The 9590-nt window shown below is 34.6% G+C and overlaps 1 long non-coding RNA gene across 1 annotated transcript; it reads left to right on the top strand.

Moving 5' to 3' along the window:
- The first annotated feature begins 2247 nt into the window (after positions 1 to 2247).
- On the top strand, positions 2248 to 3794 carry LOC104106048 (uncharacterized). Its single transcript, XR_688473.4, has 3 exons — positions 2248 to 2603; positions 3021 to 3150; positions 3236 to 3794. It is a non-coding gene; the product is annotated as an uncharacterized lncRNA (long non-coding RNA).
- The last annotated feature ends 5796 nt before the right edge of the window (positions 3795 to 9590 follow it).

Here is a 9590-nt window from a genome sequence, read left to right as displayed (position 1 = left end):
TTAAGTTACAAAGATAAAGTTAAATGACTTTTAAGTGATAAAAAATAGTTAAGTGACTTTTGTGAAATAAATAATAAGTTGGATTACCATTAGTGAAATTAACCCACTAAAACGTAAATGAAACAGCTAGCCGCCGTTGTCTGCGATTTAACAAAGTATTTCATCCACAAGATTCCTTCTAATCACACTAATCTATTGCGAGCTCATACAACAATCGTATAATAGAAAAAAGACCAAAGAACCATCGAAGATTAATACGGCGAAATTAATATGGATCCCCATCTTGTCACGCCCCAACCTCGGGAAGCGCGGCCGGCGTTCAACTGAGTGAACCCGGCTAAGCAAGCCTGTTAGATACTTTCTACCCATTTCACCCATGATCAAGACAAGACGCGATTTCATTAATTAACAGTAGGAAGCTCATTCATACAATCCTAAATCGTTTCATTAGACATTGCGCCTTTAAGTCTCAAAATACATATTTCTTATAGTTCGAGCGGAACAAATGATCAAACACAACATAACTTGTTTAGCATTCCCAACACCCATATACAACCCACATAGTGTCTACGGAGCCTCTAAAGATACAAAAGAGAGTAAAGATGGTGCCGACAACAAGGCCCCGGCTATACCTTAAAAAGTGACCGCAATATAAACAAAAAGTATAATACATGACCCCGAAATGAAATGGGGCTCACTGAGTCCGCTGAGAAGAGAATGCAGTACTATCTGTGATCAACACTGTCTGCTATGTAACCACATGCATCCATTTAAAGATGCAGCGTCCCCGGCAAAAGGGACGTTAATACCGTCGAATAGACTAGTATGTAAAGCTAAACGCCAACTCAATAGAATGAATAATAATACAAGAGGAACAGTCAAGAATTCAATAAGGGTTCAAATAATATTAAAACAACAAGTTAAGGATCATATACGTTTTCAAGTCAATTTCCATATTATTAGGTTGGGTGATTTTTAACACCAATATCTCACAATTCACAATATCTCCGTATTCTTACACGAAGTCCGATCTCGGCCCGATTGGCTAGGCCATCTCATTTGAGACATTACCATAATTTCATTATAATGTTCAGTACAGTACCACCATGTGTGCAGCATGGCGTCCGATACAACCACATTAGGAAAAGCCAATTCAATAATGATCAAGGACTTACTCCAATTACATGAAAATCGTGGGATTCGATTCTAAGAAAAAAAGGAGGAGGGGAGGGGGGGTTAGCCAACATACCTCAATTGAGCTTCTCAAACTCTAAAATGATCCGAAATTCTTAGCAACTTCAATCTATTTTATAAATATAACAAGTTGGACCAAAATTAGGAAGATGAACATGGTTTTAGCTCATTTGAGCATATTATCAAACACTAGGTGTGCATTAATGTTTTAAGGCCTTTTTTGTGAAATACTCCACCAACCCACACCCCATTCTTTTCTATCTTTAACTTACAACCTTCCTACATACCATAGGAACACATGCATGCAAGGTAAGAACTCACATCCTCATGAATTACCTTACTAATGGCCCATTCTAGTTATATTTTGAAATTAAGAGTTTTGATAATAGAATCTTACCTCTAAGGAAGAAGACCTAGGTGCCTCTCTTAATAATCCTCAAGGTTTTAAGTGAGAATTGAAGAACAACTTAATGAAGATCACTTCTCCCTCTAGGACCCTCTCTCTCACTCTAAAAGTATCAGAAAATATGATCAAAATGGTCCATGGTAGGGGTGTTCAAAATCGAACCGAAACCGAAAACCGAACCGAAATCGAAACTTAATGGCTTATTGGTATCGGGTTAACGGTTTAACGGACGGGGAACGGATTGAATTTTTTTTATTAATGGCTTATCGATTTGGGGGCGGATTATTCAATTTTCTTAATGGATAATCCGTTAACCCGTTAAGAATATATATATATATATATATATATATATATATATTAAATAATCAAAAACACTTCTTCCACTTCCGGTACTCTATCTCTATTCTCTATTACTAATTTACTATTAGACATTTAGAAGCCCTAACACCTAAATTTCAACCAGTAGCCACCAACACTCTATCTCATTGACTTCCAGTACTCTATCTAACGCCAAAAATATATATAGTAGTTTAACCACACAAATTAGTTTTAATTAAAATTTGAATCCAAAGTGACTAATTTTGCAATTGTTTCAAGCTCATCCCTTTAGAAGCCCAATTTCCATGACCCGCCTGGCCCAACCGGATCTCCCCTCTCTTTAAAACACTCATTTTCCCAAACCCTAATAAAAAGACAGACGGATCCCCCTTTGAAAACCCTAGCCGCATGGTCTCCTTCCTGACTCACCCATTCCCTTTCACGCAAAAGGAAACCGAGAATTCGCCATCATGCACACACATCTCACCTATGAAAAAAGTTAAAACAAAATCCCTGAATTCTCATTTTTCTACATCCGGATCTGAAGAAGAAAAACGAAAAAAAAAGATTAAAAAGGTTTTCTGATTTCTGTTGTGTTACTTGGAGAATTTATGGGTTTCTCATTTGTTTTTGGATTGAAGTTGAGGTCGACATTGCTGTTCTTCTGTTGTTTGCTATCAAAATGGTAGCTGAACTTCCTTCATCTCCATTTTTGCCTTTTATCAGTTGTTTCAAACTCTATTTGTCAAGTATTTTAGGTACACATTCCTGAATTTGTACTATTTCTCCATAAAAATGGCTGAAATCATGAACGAATTTGTTTCTGATGTTCCATCTCCATTTATGTGAATGTTTTTCTTAATAAATTGCTCATTAGACTTATATATGATTTTGTTAACGAACCAAAAGGATGACTGCCCATTTCAATTAAGTTTAGACCGTTGGAGTCTTGTTAAATATTAGTTAATTGAGATTAGTTTTTTTTATTTTTCGGAGTTGTTAATGGGCTTTAGGTGTATGCATACTAGTTAACAGTAGTATTTATCACAGTCTCTACTTTGTTGTCTAATGCTGAAATTTGGTGTATGCATATTTTTTATAGGGATCTACTCACTTATGGATTAAGCTGTTGTTTGAACTTTGAAGCTGCAGAAATTCAAGCACTGTTAGGCGTTAGTTGCATGACAAACATTTTTGTGTAGTTTGCTCACTTATGGATTAATCATTTTGAAGTATGTATTCTGAACTCACTTTGAATATAGACTGAAATTTTATCATTTCAGAATTAATCAGGGAGCATTGACTTTTCCTTTGCAGTTGTGGGCGGAGGAAAGACATATGTATTCTGGACTCGTCTGTAATGTAGTTTGCTTTGGGATGTAATGGACTATCTATTGTATTCTATAGACTGGAATGTAGTCTGCTGAGCATAGGAATTTTAGTTTGAGTCACAATGGTCAGCAAACAACTAATGCACGCAATATAGATTGAATTAGGCCGATAAATCGCCCAATAACCGCCTGATAAGGGCTAAACCGATACAAATCCGCCTGATATCTTATCGGGTGGATAGCGGATTAATACATTTAAAAGTCGATAACCGATAAGCCAAATCGTTAAGAGTAAATAACCGCTCAATCCGCCCGATAAGCAGCCCTAGTCCATGGGATATGTTATAACGAAATAGGATCGGGTTTAAAAATCCCAAAATTGAAGCTCCGTAACGGGTTTTGCGGTCGCATATGCGACCGCATAGTGGTTATGCAGCCCGTGAAATAACCACGAAAATGGGTGCCAGAACTAGAAAAAAAAACTGACTTGGTCTGCGGTCACTATGCGGCCCGCAGACCTGTTTTGCGGTCACATAATGCATCGCAAAACGATTTTGCGGTCGCATAGTGCACCGCAGAACCTCATTCCGAAAAAATCCCAAGGCGGGATATGCAACAAGAATATAATGCGGCCCGCAAAACAGTTATGCGATCGCATAATGGCCGCGAAATGGGGCAGAAAAAATGCCCCAGAAATCTGCCACACTCTGTCCAATATTTTCCTTCAACTCCCAGCGCACTGTTCAATCCAAAAAGTTCGAACCGTGCTACTATTATTAACCTCTACGCCTACTTTAGCATCACATAATCCGAGTTTTTAGGAAAATTTTTAGGAAGAATTACACCTCTTGGCCCAAGAGCCCAACCTAAAATGGCCTAGGTTTGAAGTCCTTATCCGACTTGGCCTAGGTTGTATAAAATTTATTTTAAAAAAATCAACCTTTAGCCCATTATTAAAGACACACTTCTAGATTTTTTTCTTCTTTTCTTCTTTCTTATTTCCGAGAATACTCAATCTCTCTCCACTCGCCTCTCTCTTCTTTCTCCCTAAAAATTACAGAATTATTTTGTACACACACATGTTTATTGCTTTTGAGCACAAGGGATCCTCACATTCTATGTCAATAAGGTTTCAAAATTTGAGTTAATTGATAAAAAGAGATTAAGGAACCACAATAAATTTGGCCTATCAGTCCAAAAACTATTAGATTTTGCCTAAAAGAGCATCTCCGCTGACTCGTCTCGTATTTTCTTTTTTTTTTCTCAGTTTTTGTATCATCATTTGCTACTGGTGAAGCCCATATTTGAATGTCAAAACCTCGCCGGGAAAATTCAACACCAGAAACCACCCAAAGTTACAATGTAGTGATGGACAAAAGGTATTTTCTAGTGTAAATATTGTATGGGCCATGTTTATACACACTTGTATAATATTGTATAAATATGTATAAACGTGTATATCTGCGTACGATGTTGTATAAATTATCTATGTTTTTAATGTATAAGTGTGTATATACATTATACATGTATAATAAGCATCCATGGAAGTTTAGCACTTTCTCCTCTTTTTCTTCTTTGTCTTATTTTTCTGGTATACATTATTAGAGATTGTATATATAAGTTTATACAAAGTTATACATAATTATACATGTAATGCACGTGTGCAGTTAAATCTAAAATTGAAATTTTCACATGTTCAATTTTTATTTTTTCTCGAACAATTTATGTATAAATCGACTTTTCTTGTTGATTTATCTCCCAAATCATGTGCAACAGTTTTTTCAATTTTTATTTTTATTTCTGCTATTTGAAACTTGAAAAAGAAGAAGATTTAAGGTTCTCGAGTTGCATTATATATAAATTTGCTTTTTTGTAGATGGAATAGGAATATAGACAAACTTGAGGAAGAAGAATAAAAAATCACCCAATTTTCGTGCTTGAAGATCTGTTGAATAAAAAAAATAAAAAATAAAAAATACTCATTTTTTGAACTTTGACATATTGTTAATGGGCTACAGATTTGCAAAGTTGTAACTGGGTTATTCTGCTGCAATGTATGTGGGTGGACTGTATTTTTGTGTAATTCTCCCAAAATTTTATGAGGTCTTACACATCTTTAACGAAAGATCTCAGTAATTCACACGAATTCAAATTAATTGGTACTCAAATAAGAACACCTAGCATTAGGTGGAAAAGCTTTTGAGAATTAATGACATACCTAACTTTGTTCATATAACGTTAAACGTTCTACTCATAAAATAAATATGAAAGGAGCAAGAATTAGGAAACGAATGAGAAACCAGGACAAGTCTGTTGTCCCTAGGTTTAAATGTTTTGATCGTACCCTGGCAAATTTCATCCACATACTGAACTTTTTTGGGTGCCATTATGCCAATGAATTCGCAGTCCCTACAGCTAATTTTCAGCATAATATTTTTTGACTAGGTGCTGTAGCTTTGACTACATTCTCACCTCATTTTCTCTTCAATAATGCATCTAATATTTTTTTAATTTTTCGCTCCATGTTCGATATTTATTTTGAAACTCGATTAATCTTAATTCGCGTCAGAAAATTTCACTTTGCGGGTAAAATACTACCTATCAAAAACGATTTCATACTCAAATCATAATTCTGAGACTTTTGATTAATGATCGAGGAGTAATTATTACTCCACCACAACCTAACCTAAGTAATGCGCCCAATATTAATTATATGTAAGACAAGGTCATAATCTGTGTCTCTTTCTTTTAATATTATCAACTCATAATTTCTGATAAGCATTCAATATATTATCGTAACATAAAGTGTAGCTTAAAGACTTGATTGTGTAACGTCGTCTTGCTACTTTATCCCACTTTTTCCAGAATTGTTTCATTTCTAGTTAAACATACGATCCCCAAGATAGTGTATTTGTTTTTGTTTTAGGATTTCAAATGGAAATGTAAAATGATACACTCCGATCTCATATATTATTTAGTCATCTTGAGGAATCAGTTTATTTCCAAATATTTGAGGTTATAGAAATACAAAAAGATATGACTTGGAAATATAATACACAGTACATCGTTCTTTTTTGTTTAACGTTGTATTTACATGAACCGACACGCCTCAAACTTTTGAAACTTAGGTCAGAAAATTAAATTATAAACCCTAAAAGAAACAAGCTAAGACATTCTCATATCCAGCAAAGCTATATTTTGGGTTCCCTTTTGTGGGGATGTTTTTATATACCATAAGAACAACTAATCAAAACAAAGAAGCATTTTATTAAAGTATTTGTCACGTTACGTGTTTCTGTAGAAACTGATATATATGCTTAATTAGCATTACCTGTATGGTAGCTGGTATATAATTGAACCTCCAACCCGCTACCCAATTTTTTAAATTTTCTCATCCAGTGTGATACTCAATTTAGAGCCGAAAATATATTTAATTACCCTTATTAATAATTAATAGCCAAAAAGACAAATGTTTTTGTAAATTATGACCAATACTGGTATATAAGTAGTTTCAACTTTCAAATCTAAAGGTTAATCGTACTCTAAATTTGAAATAAGTAGAAGGTTTCTTGGGCTGCCCTACCACATCTTTGGATGGTCTCTCGTCTATACCGCAACTCTTTTTTGCAATATTGCTAAAAGATTGCTTAACATAGAAACCAGACAAAAGAGGGCCCACTTCTTTGATTAACTAGGAGATAAAACTTGTAAACTATTGGCACAGTATGAACAATCTCATTTGCAATATAATTGCTCTCAAAGCAACATCAAGCATCTTCTAAGAAAAAAACTAACTATATTTCAATCTTAAGTTAGCCTGAATCGGTTATATAAATTCCGAATGACCATAACTCACTAACTAATCTCATTTCAATCCAATAGATATTTACAAAATCTTTGAATAAAAACTAGTGCTAAATAATTTGGAGGGATTGGAAGGATAATGTGTAAGACAAACGAAAGAAGAGTAGCAACTAGCAGAAGGATAAAACTTTGCAGAGAACAATGCATGTGAAATACCACCGAGGATTATGGTGAGATGAGTAGAATTCTATCCTTAATCAGAAATCTCGATTTTGAGTACGAAAAATAAAATAAAAAATCCTCATAACAAGCTATACTTCCTTTAATTGATCTTACTAAGCGGAGGCAGAGTGGGAGATGCGAGTTCGTCCGAACGCAGTAGCTTTTGTTCAAACCATATATTTATCATAAGAAATCCATCAAATATGTATAACTTATTAATTTAAAACTCGATAACTTAAAAGGACTACAATCCCGACCTCATAAGGTTCAAATCTTGGCTCCACCTCGGACCTATACGAGAACAACATATGTGGAATGAGTTAAATCCAAAAAAGAAAAGGAATGAGTTGAATCCGAAAAGGCACGCACGTATGAAGTATTAAATGGCGATAGGGAGATGTGGGCCTAGCCGCACGTGTAATTGAGTTCTGGACTTTGGTACCATTTGGAATACTTACCTTTCTTGTCTGTAGGCATGGGTTGGCTTTGGGTCAGTCTATGGCCCATTATCATGTTGTGTTTATCCTTATCCAGTTATTCCACCCCATGTTCATGTCCACCATTGATACATCAAACTCCCAAGACACAAAGCATTCTATTTTATATGGGTAAAAATGAAAATTATATAATTAAAAAGGTAAAAATTCGATCCTAAGGAGATGTGTGTGCAATTCTTTTTTTTTTTGGATAAACGTGGTGTCCCGGTCAAGTTATGCACACCTCGACTAATTCAAAGAAATAACTGTCACCTCCCACTAACGAAAGAAATTCAAAAATAGCCAGATTTACATATGGTAATTGAAAAATAACCACAGTTTCAAAAGTAATCAAAATTTAGCCACTTTTCATGTAAAGATAAATCTGAACGAAAATACTATTCAAAATCCGAAAAATATTCCAATATATTATACTGGAACTCCAGCATAATATACTGGAGTTCCAGTATAATATACCGGTCCAGCATAATATGCTGGAAGTTCATATAAAGGTGCTCCAAACTCTAGTATATTATGCTAGAACTTTTTGCGTGTTGGAGTTCCAGCATAATATGCTGAAAGTTCATACACAGGTGCACCAATCTCCAGTATATTATACTGGACCGGTTCGTGTTGCAGCAAAATAATGGCTATGTTTCAGTGACTTTGCAAACGCTAACTATTTTTCAATTACCAGTCCGAAAACTGACTAGCCCATGCTATTTTTACCCCACTAACATATACTCCCTCCGATCCACAATAAGTAATTTTTTGGCCCTTTTTTTGTGCTCCAAAATAAGTGATTTTTCCAATTTTCAAAAATGAATTAATATGAACTCCCCACCATGCTCTTGACAAGGTAAGTTGCTCTGATGGTAAGCGCCCTCCACTTCCAACCTTGAGGTTGTGAGTTCGAGTCACCCCAAGAGCATGGTGGGGAGTTCTTAGAGGAAAGGATGCCGAGGGTCTATTGGAAACAACCTCTCTACCCTAAGGTAGGAGTAAGGTCTACGTACACACTACCCTCCCCAGACCCCACTAGTGGGATTATACATTATTTTTTTTCTTACATTGCCCTTGGAGTAAATAATGTTGGAGTATGCGTTAGGGGTGTTTATGTGAAGAAATAGTAAAGATTAATATAATTATTTCATTGTTAATTAATGTTAAAAGGTGAATTTCTTAATTTGTGTGAAAACATCCAAAAATCACTTATTGTGGACCGGAGAAAGTACCAAATAACTTGTATAATTCTTTTTTTAATTAACATAAATTTTGGTTTGAGGGACCCACTCTTATTAATGAGTCAACTATTGAGCGAAACACGTCCACTATGTTGTTAAAGGTCCATTCTTCAGAAATGGTTTGAATATTTCAATCATAAAATCTTATAGTATATATGAAGAAGGATATGACAACTTAAGATGCAACATTTTATGATGACTTGTTTATATCAAGATAAAAATGGAATTACTCTAGCAACGTTTTAGTTTTAGTTGCCATAAAAAAAAGGAAAGAAATCCTATGCTGAATAAGTGAATTATGTCCAAAACGTGAATTTACATTATTAGCTATTTGACCGAAGTAATTTTCTTGTCAATATCATTAGTTAAACCACCGTCCAACAATTTATCTTTTATCTAAAGTATAGATATATAGAAAAATCTGTTAATGATTTGAAGCAACTGAATGCACATCATTATTGCTGAGAGACCCTTCAAAGATTAAAAATTATTGGACATTAAATTATAAGCTAATTTTTCGACTAATTTTACTCGAACTCCAAAAAGAAAAAGAAGAAAAGAAAATCACTTTACGTTTAAATACAAAATAGTCTAA

This window comes from Nicotiana tomentosiformis, chromosome 6 (genome assembly GCF_000390325.3).
Source record: "Nicotiana tomentosiformis chromosome 6, ASM39032v3, whole genome shotgun sequence".
Taxonomy (NCBI): Eukaryota; Viridiplantae; Streptophyta; class Magnoliopsida; order Solanales; family Solanaceae; genus Nicotiana; species Nicotiana tomentosiformis.
Note: the sequence above shows the minus strand (reverse complement) of the source record. Positions and strands in the feature narration are given on the sequence as shown.